The sequence below is a fragment of the Leucopleurus acutus genome (genome assembly GCF_964270905.1).
Source record: "Leucopleurus acutus genome assembly, chromosome: 13".
Lineage (NCBI taxonomy): Eukaryota > Metazoa > Chordata > Mammalia > Artiodactyla > Delphinidae > Leucopleurus > Leucopleurus acutus.
Genome location: NC_139155.1, coordinates 77261865 through 77277964, shown reverse-complemented (window position 1 = coordinate 77277964; position 16100 = coordinate 77261865).

Here is a 16100-nt window from a genome sequence, read left to right as displayed (position 1 = left end):
CACTGTCCACTATATTGTGTTAATCAATTCATCTCCTTTCTAGTACCGTTCACTGTGTGAAATTTTCTTATTTGTTTACTTGTTCATGATGTGGTCCCTCTACTGAGAGCAGGGACTTTGCATATCTTGTTCACAAAGCTGATTTATCATGACCCAAACAATACTAGACACACAGGAACTACTTGTTAACTGAATGAAATAGGTGAGGAGGGTTTACTCCCTGTAAGATCTGGGAAGATATAATCAAAGCAGGGAAATAAAGTATGGGCACCTAAAATAACCACCAGGAAGCAGGTGGAGGTGGTGGTTTGGAATGTTTGAGGTGTGCTTAACAGACAGAGGTGCTATGACAGTTCTGAGGGGGGGACCTGGGGGCTCTGGGAGCTTTCCTACAGGAAAACTGGACCTATTGATACATTTGAACTAGACCTTCAAGAATGCAAAAGGTTTGGGTGGATGGGAAGGAGAGGGCAGGGTATTTCTGGCCAGGGATTACGTGGGGACTTGGTGAAAGGCTGAGGTTTGCTCTGGATGGGGGTACAGCTCTTTGCGCAAGAAGACGGAGTCAGTGAAGCAGGTGGCACGTGGCACTGCATGTATATGTTGGACGAGGTTTTGGAACTTGAGTTTCACTAGAGGATTTGAAGGGTGAATAATGAGGTGTTTAAGAGCAAGCGAGGTCTAGAGGTGGATGGAACTGAGGTTTACATCTGTGTCCTTGAAACTAGAGATGATGATCCCAAGTGACGTAGGCCAGACAGAGGAAGACAAATATCCTAGGATATCGCTTACATGAGGAATCTAAACAAATGACACAAATGAACTTATTTACAAAACAGAAATAGACTCACAGACTTAGGAAACAGACTCATGGTTCCCAAAGGCAAAAGGGGTGAGGGATAAATTTGGAATTTGGGATTAACAAATACACGCTACTAGGTATAAAATAGATAACCAGCAAGGACCGACTGTATGGCACAGGAATTCTACTCAATACCTTGTAATAAACTATAAGGGAAAATCATCTGAAAAAGGATATACATATAAATATATAAATAAAATGTAAAATAAGTATAAAAACAGAATCATTTTTCTGTACACCTGAAACTCACACAACATTGTAAATCAACTGTGCTTCAATAAAAATGATTAAATGAAGTAGTAAGAGAAAATCTGTATCATTAGGCAAGTTACTTACCCTCTCTGGGCCTCACTTTTCTCATCTATAACATGGGGCTAAGGAGTATATAACCTCATAGAGGTTATATAAAGAGTAAATGAGTAATACACATAAAAAACTCAGAATGGTACCTGGACAAATAGGGCTGAAAAGTGTTAGCAGTCGTAGTTAATATTAACAATAGTACCTACATGAATAGGGTAGTATCACTACCACGACCATAATTACAGGTCTAGGGAGTAGGGTGTGAGACACCCCACCCCCCTCTGTTTTACAGATGGGAAAATCTAGGGCTAAAGCAATCAGTGGCTGCCTCAAGGCCCTGGGGTTTATTAAATGACAGAGCAGAGATTTGAACCCCCAGCTGCAGATCTTGCCCCTCACGGGGTTCTGTTTAAAATCACTGCACGGCTATCTCCAGTCAACAATTGACTGCTCCGTCTTGCCCAGACGCTGTCCTGTTTGAGAGGCAACCAGTGACTGTTTGATCTCTCTTGGTGATGCCCCATGGCAGCCCCGTTCCATTCAGAGGGTTTGGGGTTGACTTTGCTTTCATTTTGTGACACTTCATGACCCAGCACCCAAGCCCTTCCCGTCCCTTAGAGGATACAGATGTTGCGTGATCACCCCCAGTGGCATGGCCTCTGCTCACCTTTCTAGCTCATTTCTTTCTTTTTTTTTTTTTTGTGGTATGTGGGCCTCTCACTGCTGTGGCCTCTCCCGTTGCGGAGCACAGACTCCGGACGCGCAGGCTCAGCAGCCATGGCTCACGGGCCCAGCCGCTCGGCAGCATGTGGGATCTTCCAGGACCGGGGCACGAACCCTCATCCCCTGCATCGGCAGGCGGACTCTCAACCACTGTGCCACCAGGGAAGCCCCATTTCTTTCTTTTTTTTCTTTCTTTTTACCTTTCTTTCTTCCTTCCTTCCTTTCAAAAAAATTTTATTAGAGCGTAGTTGATTTACAATGTTGTGTTAGTTTCTGCTGTACAGCGAAGTGTTTCAGTTATACATATACATATACCCACGGGTATTCTGTGGATATATCGAGTAGAGTTCCCTGTGCTATACAGCAGGTCCTTATTAGTGATCTATTTTATATACAGTAGTGTGTATTTGTCAATCCCTGTCTCCCAGTTTAAGTCAGACAGAGAAAGACAAATATCATGATGTCGCTTATATGTGGAATCTAAAAAAAATGGTACAAATGAACTTACTTACAAAACAGAAAATGTGTCACAGATGTAGAAGTAAATCCAGCTCATTTCCTGCCACCCTCACCAGGTCCCTCCATGCACCTCACCCTTTCTTGCCTCTACGCCTTTTCTCATTCTTTGCCCAGGGCCTCGATAACCCTTCACTTGGCCACCTACTAATCGCTCCTGGAGACTTAGCCCTACTCAGGGCTCAGCATGTTTCTGAATAAGGAAATGAATGAATTCATGGATGCCTTGAAGATCATAATACCCCCAAGGCCACCCAAAGACGTGAACTTGGGAAAAATCAAGATCTGGATCTCCCCTCATCCTCTGGTAACACTCAGCACATTCACTGAATGTACGTGGCTACAGGGAGATGCTAACGACAGAAAGAGCCCCCAGATAACCGAGAACTTCAAGCTTCTCATAAGGAGTCCAGGCCTTTGCTTTTCTTTATTTTCCCTTGTTGGGCACATAGGAGGGGGCCCGTCCATGTTTGTTGAATGAATGACTAAACATCTGAATGAATGAAGATAGCCATGCGAAAACTGCCACTGTGGGATGGAAAATGGTGAGCTCTTAAGTCAGGAGACTGATTTGTGCTCCATCTTGTATCCCCAGCTCCCGGGGCAGTGGCTGGGACGCAGTAGGTGCTCAGATGCCAAGAGTCAGGAAAACTGACCATCCATCCACACTCGAGAGACCTGAGTATCAGAGAGCACACAACTGTCCTTTGTACTCTAGCGGGGCACTTTTTCTGCCGTTGCAAAGTTCTTTCCACTTCTATGGTCTACAGCCAGTTCTTTAACATTGTGTAAACATGGTTTTGTGTGGTTGAAAATGTATTTTAAAAATGTCACTAATTACCCAATGGCCTGTAACCACTCTTTCAGGACCATAATTGGTTTGTCATGTAAATACCTAATTAGGGGCCTTGGAGAATGGGGAGGGTGGGAGGGCCGGGCATCCTGAGGCCTCCTGGCTTCTCTCTCTCTGGAGGCCCAGAGGAGACACTGGGGTCCCCTGCGTTAGTGGCCAGAGGAGGAGGGAAGCTCTCGGGCTGCATCAGGGCCTCTGGAACTCTGGCCTCCTGGATGGAGCTGGGGCTGGCGTGTATCCGCATGCAGGGAATTCTCAAGCTACCAAAGCTTAATGGGAACCAACTGCCCAGCCCCTCCTCCCCACTCCATGCCCAGCAGAATGTGTTCATTTCAGCTCAAATGACTCACAGATGTGTCTCCGGATCCCCACTTGCCTCTTCTCCCCGCAGAACCCGGGCTGCTAGGGTTCTGCCCTGACTATAAGAACATCTACTCTCCTTTACTAGTTACAGAGTCTGGATGAGGCACGCGAACTCCCAGGTGAATCTGTTTTCAAGGATTAAACATCACATCTCCCACACCTCACACTTTCTTCTTCATTGATGCCTCAAAAGACAAGAATGATGTTTTGTTTGTTGTGGATAAAAGCACCTCTTTTCATCCCAGGTACGATTCAGGGTACCAACTTTTATCTGCCGCCTTGGAGATTTCATTTTATGACATCCCGTCCATGGGATGGGAAGGACAGAATTGTACTGATTGCATCAGGTCAGACAGTAGCCATTATTTCAGAGATCTGGCAGAAAAAAAAGCAATGTCCCAGTCCCTTGAGCTTGTTCTGCTTCAAAGCTTTCCCCTGTAACCAGACCCAGGTCTGGGAAGGGCTGGGTCATCATGGTGTGGGCAGCAGACACTTTGCCTGCTTCTCTTGGAAGTCACCCTCTGTGCCCTTGAGGGGATTTTCTCTTCCTTGGGCCAGAGCAGACGAGAATACCTGTGTGACAGCAGGAAGCATCCGGGTTACATATCAGAAGGTGCTCCCCGTAAGGGAGGGATGGTACCATTTATCAGGGGTCTACTAAGTGCCTGTATAACTCTGAGTTTTGCGGGTGGGGAGAGAGGGCTAAGTGAGAATCTTGCCTCTACCTGTGAGCTGGGGGACCTTGGTCCAACCCTTTACTCTTCTGAGCCTCAGTGTTCTTACCTAGAAAATGGGTATAATAATGGACCAGCTGGGGGAGTTGGATGGAATGAGACCACGGTCTAGCTACAAAGGAAGCATCCCACCCTTGTCACGATGACTTACAGGTCTGCCTTCTCACCTGCGAAATCCATTAGATTTGGGGAAAACAGCGCCTCCTGTAGTGGACTGTCTTGAGGTTTAACTGACTTTGTGAGTGTAATGCATTTAGTACAATGCCTGGCACACTCTAGGAGGTCAGTATATGTTAATCATTACTTTGACTACTCTTACTTTGTTATTATTATTTATCATGTTCCCAAATAAATATTTTGTCTATTATCAGGCTTGGAAACTGCAGCACAGAGGAATTATGGGACTTGCCCAAGTTTGCACAGCTGGGAAGTGGCAGAGGCAGGATTTGAACCCAGGTTCATGTTATTCTCGAGTCAATGGTCCCTGCTTCTCCCTGTCATCCTATCTGAGTTCACACAGAAGGCACTAAGGCTGTGGACAAGTGAAGGTCGCAAAGAAAGGCTATAGGGACTCAGTCACAAGAAAAGGGGCAAATGCACAAAGAAAGACTGTAATTTCTGGAAGGAGGGAAATAGTGAGTGTGGGCGTGAAGACTTTGTGTGGCCAGAAGGGTGATGTATACAAGAGCAAGGAGAAAAGAAACACACAGAAAAAGAGCAAATATTTTTATTTATTGTGCTAAAAAGAAGCCAAAATGGTGAATTAGTGATCCTGATATTTTAATTTTTTGTGGACATTTCTTTTGCTTCTATGATGATAAAACATTTATAAATGCATGCAGTATTTTAATACTTCTTATAATAATAACTCAGAAAACAATACCCAGTGGATTATTTTTCCTTGGATGCCTTTAAAAGTTTCCTTGCAGTGAGAGAATACTACCTGTATATTCAATTGACTATTATTTTTATTCCTCAAACTGATTCATAATGTTTTCTTTAAATTTGGAAATTTAGAAGAAAATTTAAAAATGGCTCATAGTTTTCCTATCCAAACACAGCCATGCTTAAACGTTAGTGTTTTCATTTTAGGCTTTTTCTCTAATAGTTAAAGAATCACCAGATTTTAATAATACTGTAATGGTAATATTGTAGCTTTCATATTTTGCCATAGACATTTCTGTATTACTGTAAAAGTTTCTATGAACGAGGTTTTAGTAACCCATCAAAGTAGGGCTGCACCAGAGTTAATCACTCCTGTAGTGGTGTTGCTAGTCGGTGTTTCTGTATCGATATCAATATAAATGGTGAAATTCTTCACTATTACAAAGAACATGGCAATGGACATCATTTTTCTGCATGGAGTTTTTCTTTCCTTTTTCCCTTCCCCTCCCCCTTCCTCCTCCCCCTCTCTCCTCCCCTCCCCTCCCCTTCTTGATGCTGGGAATTCTCCTTTGGATGAATCCTTGGAAGAAAACGGAACCCAAGTTATGGACATTTCAAGTTTCTAGATTTGAATTGCCCTTTTTTTTTTTGGCCAAGATAGTCCATGTGACATGTTGAGGTCCCTCTAATTTTTCAGTTTCCTAACTATGGGGACAGCATACAGTCATTCATTATTCATTCGACAACATCCATCGAGTACTCACTCAATAGACTGTTCAAGGAGTTTGTCATGTTTCTCAAGGCATAACTATTGAGCCTTCCCAGTTATGAGTCAGAAGTCACAATGAATCAAAGATGTGGCCAATCTCAGATTTTCAACTTTTTCCTGGGAACTGGGCCCTCCAAGATCTCCGAGGGGCCTCCTGACTCTTTGGGGGGGTGCCTGAAGGTCCAGAGTTTCCAGGAATGCTGTCCTGCTGTGTTCTAACAGCCAGCTTCCATGGACAAAAGCAGCAAATGCTCATTGTTTGAGCTCCAGGGAGTGAATACTTAAGTGACCCAGTAGCATTAAAGCACTCTGCCTCCCCCCCACCCACTTCTCTCCCACAAAGCTTTTATACGGGGCACGAGCGCCCATAAATAACAGGCCAACCTATAAATAAATACAGCTGGGAGCCCACAAAAGCCCTTGACAAATGCTGTTTATTTAATTTCTCAAGTGTGGTCCATTTGAGATCCAATTGGAAAGGCTCGCTAAGCTTTTAAAAGGCCAGCTTATGTGCTTAATCTTGAGTCCCTCTTTGACGGGCCATCCTGCCATCTCCCCCACACCTGCTTAGTTCAGGAAAACAGCACAGTTGTCACCAGGGGCAGGATTTGGGACAAAGAAGGGTTTCTCAGGTCCTTCCCAATGAAGGGCACTCAACTCTGGACAGGGGAAGTCACACCATCATTATTAATCTTGCTCCAACTTAGCCAGTTTGATCCACTCTCATTACTCATTTCCTAGGTGGGAAGGTCTGGGTCTTCCTTAACTTCCTCCAGAGAAGTGAAAAAAACCTGTGGTAACAGCCATGTGGAGCCAGTGTGGACCTCTTGCTGTGAAGTGTCTGAACCATTAATTATTTCAGAGACGAGTAAATAGGGCAGACATCGCAGAAGGAGAATGTGTTCTTATGAGCATCCAAATGCCACACTTGCCCACCTCATTCCTGCCCCAGGACCTTTGCTCATGCTCTTCCTTCTGCTTGAGCCCCCTTTCTCATCCTCATTGAACTAACTCGAGCCCATCCTTCAGGTTGAAGCCTTCTCTGCCACTTCTTCAGAGAAGCCTTCTCTGCCTGATATCTGTTCTCCTCCCCGCAAAGAAACAAACTACCAATCTCCTTGTTATACATTCTTATAGCATCCTGTACCTCTTTTGTATTTCAATTAAATTGTTCACTGTGCAATTATGTATTTTTAAAAAATTATTTATTTGTTTACTTTTGGCTGCATTGGGTCTTCTCTGCTGCGCGCGGGCTTTCTAGTTGAGGCGTGTGGGGGCTACTCTTTGTTGCGGTACACAGGCTTCTCATTGTAGTGTCTTCTCTTCTTGTGGAGCACGGGCTCTATGTGTGCGGGCTTCAGTAGTTGTGGCACACGGGCTGTAGAGCGCAGGCTCAGTAGTTGTGGCGCATGGGCTTAGTTGCTCCACGGCATGTGGGATCTTCCTGGACCAGGGATCGAACCCATGTCCCCTGCACTGGCAGGCGGATTCTTAACCACTGTGCCACCAGGGAAGTCCTGCAATTATGTATTGATTATTTATCTTGCTCACTCGAATATCACTTCTCACCTGTACCCCCAAGTTGGAGCCACCATCGCCTGTCACCTGAGCAAAGGCAGCAGGTGCCTTGAAGGTCTGTCTGCTTCTCCCGTCTCTGCCCCTGTAGTCTCTGCTTAGCGCAGCAGCCAGAGGGACACTTTTTTTAAGAAGTTAATTTTTATTGGCATATAATTGATTTACAATGTTGTGTTAGTTTCAGGTGTACAGCAAAGTGAATCAGTTATACATATGCATATATCCACTCTTTTTTAGATTCTTTTCCTATATAGGCCATTACAGAGTATTGAGTAGCGTTCCCTGTGCTATACAGTAGGTTCTTATTAGCTATCTATTTTTATCAAAGGGACACTTTGACAACATGAGTCCTATTATGTCCCTCCTCTGCTCAGAACCTTCCAGGAGCTCCCATCTGACCCCGAGTGAAAGCCAAAGTTTTTTCAGTGAGCCACTAGGCTGTACAAGATCTGGCCCCCATGACCTCTCTAGCCTCATTTCTGGCCACTCCCCACTCTCTCACTCTGTTTCAGCCATACTGGTCTCCCTAGGGTTCTAGAAGATTCCAACCACACTCCTGTAATTCACTCAAATAGCTGCAGGGCTCTCTTCCTCATTGGCAAGTTCCTACTCAAATAGCATATTATCTGAGGGGTCGTCCCCCATCACCTGTCCACCCCTCCCCATTATCCATTTCCCTTTGCCTGGCTTCATTTTCTGCATAGCCTTTATCACCACATGTCGTGCCTTTTATTAGTTCATCATCGCTTATCCCTGCAAAGCATGCGGGCCTAGCCTGCTGCTCTATCCCCAGTTCCTGGACCAGTCCCTGACACATAGGAGGGGCTCCATTAAAATATTTGGCATAAACGAAGGTCCTATTTTAAACGTTGCAGGCTCTTGCCTAGATTTGGCCAACAAGTAAGACAATCAAATTCTTGAAGTGGGACTTTCTGATCTTGTACAGGGCTTATCAGCAGATGTCTGTGCATCTTATCTTTTTTTTCCCAGCTATGGGCAATGCTTCTACAACGAAGGTCTTAGAGATTCCTGGTGGAGTAGAGTGAGAAGGCAGGGATGCACTCCCCAAGAAAGACCCAAGATGGGGGGAAGGATGGAGCCTTCTAGAAAAAAGGAGCCAGTGAGAAGTGGTCATCCTTAGGCGGAGAGCTGGGCATGCTGGGTGTGTGAGCTACAGGAGGAATAGCATGGGGCAGACGCAGCTGAGGCAAGGTTAGTTCAGACAGAGCTGGAGCGTCCAGCCATCGCCTCTTTCATTAGACTTCCTGATGTATAAGGTCTTCTTCACCTACATGAAAAAGTCCCCGCTTGGCACTTAGCTCAGGAGGCAGAAAGGGACAGTGGAGAGAGTGTGGGCTTGGAATTCAGATGATTGCAGGTCCAAATCCTCGTTCTACCACGCGCTAGCTATTTTCATGACTTTGTTGAGTTTTATATTCCTTAAAAGTAATCGTACCTCTCTCCAAGGATCGTCTTACCTCCTGGACTTCATCTGGCATCTTTCTTCCTCTTACTTATTATACTTCAGTCACATTGGCCTTCTTTCTAATCCTCTAGTCCTGCCTCGGGAACTTTGCACTGCTCTTCCTCTTGCTAGAACATTCTGCTCCCAATCCTGCACGGATGGTTCTATCTCATCATTCAAGTCCTGGGTCAAATGTCATCTCCTCAAGAGAGGCCTTCCTTAACTACTTTATCAAAAATTGCCTCTGGACACCTAACAGGCAGTCACTCTGTTATATTTACCTTATAGCATTTTACACCATCTACAAGTATCTTATATATGTATTTATTCACTTGTTTACTATTTGTATCTTTTTTTAAACATCTTTATTGGAGTGTAATTGCTTTACAATGGTGTGTTAGTTTCTGCTTTATAACAAAGTGAATCAGCTATACATATACATATATCCCCATATCTCCTCCCCCCTGCATCTCCCTCCCGCGTCTCCCTCCCACCCTCCCTATCCCACCCCTCGGTCACAAAGCACCGAGCTGATCTCCCTGTGCTATGTGGCTGCTTCCCACTAGCTATCTATTTTACATTTGGTAGTACTTATAAGTCTGTACTATTTGTATCTTATCTTCCATGAAATTACATTTCATGTGAAGAGGACTTTCTTTTGTTCACTACTTGTGTCCTCAGCACCTAGAACAGAGTCTGGCACATAGTAGGTGGTCAATAAATATTTGTTGGGAGAATGGATAAAGGGTTTGTGATAACGAAGAAAGGGGTTGTGGTAGAATAATTGCAAAACAACCGCAATTCTCCACCCCTTCTGGACCTTTTGCAGTGATTTTGCAGCTCCTTCCAACAAAAGGTGGAGTCGATCACCACACTAGTCAGTCTAAGCTGGGCTTGCGACTTAGGACCAATAGAGTGCTGCAGACATGACCAGCTCCAAGTCTGGGTCTCAAGAGGTCTTGCATGCTTCTAATCTATCTCTTGAAACCCTGACTTCACTATGAGAGACACATAGCCTAGACACCCCTGTCACCCTAACTAACAGCCAGTTAATAGCCAGACATGTAAGTGAGCTCATACGACACTAACAGCCCCCTGCCAGTCGACCAGCTGAACATAGATGCATGAGATCAGATGAGCTTGGCCTAGATCAGCAGCACCAACCAGCTGAGACACAGACTCATGAAATGCCACTGCGTTTTGGGGTAGTTTGTTATACAGCAGTAGCTGACTGATACATAGAATACACACACACACACACACACACACACATGCACACACACATAGCCTAGCACATCACAGATGCTGTATAAGTGGTGGTTATTTACTGATGGGTGGGTACGCATTATTTGGTAGTCAAAGGGGCCTTTTCTGTCTGGGGAGTCATAGTTTAACAATGAGATGTATTGCCATAAAACCAGGAGAGGTGCATCCCCGCTAGACCCTGGGCAGCCCGTTTCTGCTCTTAGCAAATATCCCTCCAGCCTTGCACTTGGTCCCTTGACCTCAGGGTCAGAAGAGCATTGAGGAGACTTACGTAGATCGGGCTCTTTGTTTGACCTGAATAATACATGCATTTTCCTGTTTCTATGATGTTTTTAGGCCTCTGATTTATGGCCATGAACATGCCCCTCCGTTTGCCCTGGCTTTTGTTAATGACCTATCATGAATTATCCAGGAAAGAAATGTTAAACGAGATAATTAGGCATTAACCTTACATTGTAGATCAACCGCACGATTGGATCCTTCACAGCTACGAATGTGACAGCACAAGGCATTAAGTATTGATGGTCCCGGGAAGGGCTGAGAGGAGGGAGGGGGAGAAGCAAAATCCTGTGGGGGAGGGAAGCAATGAAGATGCATACGCTTAAGCCTACTGGTAGGAAGGGAAATCAGAGGGATGAAATCAGACTGCCTGGGGATGGAACCTTAGTGTATCCACTTATTAACTGTGTGATCTCATAAAATAAGGAACGATAACAATTCGTATAAAGCTGGGAAGAGTAAGTGAGGCACCATATCATAGGGACCTGCCATGGACTTGATCCTTGAAAAATGTTCTTTCTCTTCTCTTCCTTTTGGAAAATTTGTCTTTTAAATCCCAGAATTAAAAATGAGGTGCTCTCCCCTCCAGAGGGGGACCACTTTGTAAGGTATTTAATTCCTGGTAGGATCAAGTTAGCACCCTGAACATGAGTGCTGCACACATTAGTCAAGGTGGAAGAGGGACAAGTATGAGGGGATTTGAGACAGTGATTTTCAAGGTCAAAATACTGGGCGTCGTGAGCTCTGCATTGCGTATCCTTGGCATGCCATGGGGGCAAAAGGGACATTTCTTTGAAAAAAAGAAAAACAAAACCTGAGAGACTACTGTCCTCTGAATCAGTTGGATGGTGGTGTGAAGGGGACAGAGAGCGCCTAAGGCAGACTTCCTGGTCCCGATGGATGTTGACCGTGAATTCATGCCTCTCGCCACTATCTCGGAGGAGCAGTCTAGTATCAAAGGGGAGCTGGATGGATGGTGGCGCAGTGAATGCTCTCCACCCCCGCTCAAGTGGTACCAGGTGTCCTTGTAAGATAAGAGTCTACAAAGGCCCCTGCCCATTACAACAGTGCAGAGGATGTATCATGGGAGCTGAAAGTCACTGCTGGTATGTTACCTACCGTATGTCCGGTATCAGACACTTCCCCGGGCCAGGTGCCAGAAATCTACACGAGGAAGCAAAGCCCTAGCTGGGATGGGGGTACGACGAGTGATGTCAGGTGAGATGTGATTCTTGGGTGGACTCTGTGAATCTGTAATTGGAGAGGGGCAGCTTCATGCTGCTCCACGCACCTGATGATCGGGCCACGATTCGAGATTTCCACCGCAAACTCTGTGGGGGACAAAAACCTTACATCCCAAGACTTGAAACTGCGACACATCAAGAATGCCTTCTTGCACGCTTTGAATTTTATTAACACTGAAAAGAAATCTACCTGAAGCACGAGTGGTTGCTACGTTTCGTTTTGCAAAAAATTGCTGTGGTTTTCTTTTTAAGGCTCTTGTGGAGAAAAAGCACATTTGAAACCACCAAACTACCCCTTTTATCTTTTCCTTTTTTGAGCCCTTGATGAGCAAAGGCATTTGAAGAAGTAATTGAGCAGGTGTTCTTGAATGCTTGTGGTGAGGCCAGTAATTCTCCCTTCAGGTGTGTGAGGCAAGGGAGGGTTTTCCTGTGTTCTGTACGTGTCTAGAGACGAGAAAGAGATTTCATAACTCAAGGTGACCCTGCCTTCCTGCCTCCCCGAATCCTCTCCCGACTGGCCTGCCGTCTTCCTAACTCCATTTCCCACCTTCCTCTCTTTTCCTCTTCTTCTAGTCTGCTTTATTTCTTTCCCTCCTTCTCTCTTTGCTTTTTTTTTTTTTTAAAAATGATAAAACAACAAAACATTGATCATTTAAACCATTTTTAAGTGACGCTTCAGTGGCCTTGAGTGCACTCACATCACTGTGCAACCGTCGCTACCATTCATCCCTAGAACTTTGTCATCACCCCAACTGGAACTCGGTACCCAGTAAACGCTACCTCCCCATCCTCCCCTTCCCCCAGCCCCTGGCAACCACTATTCTACTTTCTGTTTGTATGGATTTGACTTTTCTAGGTACCACCTATAAATGGAATCATGCAATATTTGTCTTTTAGTGACTGGTTTCTTTTTTTTTTTTTTACATCTTTATTGGAGTATAATGGCTTTACAATGGTGTGTTAGTTTCTGCTTTATAACAAAGTGAATCAGTTATACATATACATATGTTCCCATATCTCTTCCCTCTTGCGTCTCCCTCCCACCCTCCCTATCCCACCCCTCCAGGCGGTCACAAAGCACCTAGCTGATCTCCCTGTGCTATGCGGCTGCTTCCCACTAGCTATCTACCTTACGTTTGGTAGTGTATATATGTCCATGCCAGTGACTGGTTTCTATAGTCAGGATTCTCCAGAGATACAGAACCAATAGAATATATATATATACATATATATATATATATACACACATATATATATATATGTGTATATATATAAAACATTATCTATATAAAAACATATAAAATATTATATATTAGTATTATATATATCAATATATGTTAATATTATATATATATAAGATTTACTATAAGGAACTGGTTCATGCAATTATGAAGGCTGAGAAGTTTTACAAACTGCATTTGGCCAACTGGAAACCCAGGAAAGCTGATGATGTATGTTGTGGTCTGAGGGCAAGAGAAGAAGAACGTCCCAGCTTAAACAGTCAGGAAGAGAGAGAGCGAATTCTCTTCTGCTCCACTTTTTATTCTATTCAGGTCATAATGTTTTCAAGGTTCATCTATACTGTATCGTGTATCAGGATCTCATTCCTTTTGAAGGTTGAATAATATTCCATTGTGTGAGTACACCATTATTTGTTTATCCACCCATCCGTTGATGGACATTTGGGTTGTTTCCACTTCTTGGCTATTGTAAAGAATGCTGCTGTGAACATTTGTGTATAAGAATCTCTTCCTGCCTTTGTTGTCTTCTCCAGAGAAGCATTTTAAGGCTCCCACAACGGGCAAGCATCCTCTCTCTGGGATTCACTCTGGCTTTGTCCTTTTAGCCCATGACAAAGTTGGCTCGGTCATATCAGCCATATCTAGGGGTACAGCAAGCGTTGCCCATCAACTTGGTACCTGGTTCTAGGGTGGGTGGGACAGAGGAGACAGAATAAGGAAAAGACATGGTCCCTTCTAATGTCCCTTCTGGGTGACAGTCAGAGGTGGTCCCCAACAGGACACGTGGATTCTAAGCGTCAGGGAAGGAGGCTGTCGAAGAAAGAACTTAGGCTTGCCATCACACAAGCTGGGGTCCAATGGAGGCCCTTACCAGCCTCAGTCGCCTCATCTGGAAGATGGGGACGACGCTTCCTATGCTGCAGGGCTGTGTTAGAGATTAAAGATAAGGGGCAGGTGCACAGAGGCATTGGAGGATTGGCATTGATAAGGGGCAGGTACACAGAGGCACTGGAGGGTTCTTCTTAGCTCCTTCTCTCCTTGTGCAGCGCAGACCTTAAACAGCCCAGGACCATGAAGACCAAGAGTTCAAATGGCTGGTTCCCTTGTTATGTTTCAGCAGAGGAGTATTAAAGTCTGAAATTGGGGTTTGCTTCAAGCAGGGCAGAGGGTGTGGTGGCTTCAGGCTTCCAGTTTCCCCCAGGAATGGCTCGCTCTGTGGCTCCCTGCCCTGGGAGAGCTTGTTGGCGTCCAAGAATCTGTGGCTTGAATAACCTTTTTCTCCATCTTGATATTCAGATCTTGGCGTCGGCCCCGTTGAGTTGGAAGGCTGCCTTTGAAGCCTTTTGAGAAGAGCTGATCTTTCTCTGTTTCGCTCTCCGCCCCCCCTCCTTTATTTGGTGCACAGAAGCGGGGGGTCTCTTCTACCCAACACTGGGAAACTGGACTCTGAATAGGAGTTACCCCTGGCAGATAAGGAGGGAGAAGGGCGAATAAGGGAGATAAGGAGGGCTCCCAGGCCCTCAATTAAGTGGGGGGCTTTTCCAGATGTTAAGGCCCCTACTTTTCTTGTGTCCCAGATAGGGGACTCTGAGCCCATTTCGTTTTTCAAGCAGAGAAGAGGGTGTGGTCCTGTCCCTGTGGTTCACTCGACAAACACTTCCTGAGCACCTACTACATGCCAGGCTTTATGTTGTTGTGAGTGTGCATGCAGCGATGTCAGTTTGTTGCCCTCAGGGCACTCAGGGTCTTGAAGGAATGAGAGAGACAAGTTAAATGACGGGATACGTGGTGTGACTAGAGGCACAGGGTGCTATGGGACCAGATAAAAGGGGCATCAAATGCAGGGAAGGCTTCCTGGAGGCGGGGGTGTGATCTGAGAGACGTGTACAGAACGTGGATGAAGTAGCCAAGTTAAGAAGTACAGGGAAGTCATGCCAGGTGGAAGGAACAGAACATGCAAAGACCTGGATGTGAAAAGGATCATGGCTTCTTGGGAATTATAGGCAACCTTGGAGATACTGTGGGTTGGGTTCCAGACCACCGCCATAAAGCGAATATCACGATAAAAAAGTCACGCGAATTCTTTTTGTTTCCCAGTGCACATAAAAGTTATGTTTACGCCATACTGTAGGCTATGAAGTGTGCAATAGCATTATGTCTAAGAAGACAATGTACTACTTAATTAAAATACTTATTGTTAAAAAACGCTAACCATCCTCTGAGCCTTTGGTGGCTAGTAGTAATCTTTTTGCTGGTGAAGGGTTTGAAGTATTGCGAGAATTACTAAAAGGTGTCACGGAGACACAAAGTGAGTAAATGAGGTTGGAAAAATGGTGCCGATAGATTGGCTCCATGCAGGGTTTTCACAAAACTTCAATTAGTAAAAAAAAAAAAAAAAAGCAATAGCTGAGAAACGCAGTAAAGCGAAGCACAGTAAAATGAGGGATGCCTGTGTAAGCGGTTTGGTGTTGCGGGGGAGGGGAGCCAGCGAGGGATGGGGAATTGAAGAAAGGAAGGTGGAAAGGTAAGTAGGACTGGTTAAGGAGTTTGGATTTGACCTTAAGACGTGGGAGCTACCGAGGAAATTTTGGCAGAAGAGAGATACAGTCAGATTTGCATCTGGAAACTTCCCCTGAGCTGCAACAGAGTGAGGGCTGGCTGTATTGGAGAAGGGAGATGAAGACAGGGAAACCAGCAGAAGTTAAAATTAGTCCCATATTGGGGGCCTGTAATCAGCAGCAGAGGCTGGGCTCCATGCATGGCTCAATCAACTCACTGCCCTGAACCTTTATTAAACACCGACTGGTACCCAGCACGGTGCCAAGCCACCGGCTGGGATGACAGACTTCAGCCCCGAGATGGCTAATGCGCGAGCGAGTGCCTGTGTGGAGACAGGATGGCCAAGAGGAGAGAAAATAGATTTGACGATGCAGACGGGGGGAGGGGCGTGTCGCTGGAGGGGACGGGAGAGAAAGGTATAAAGGTCAGCTGGGGCTTCGGCTTGGCACGAAGATTTATAACC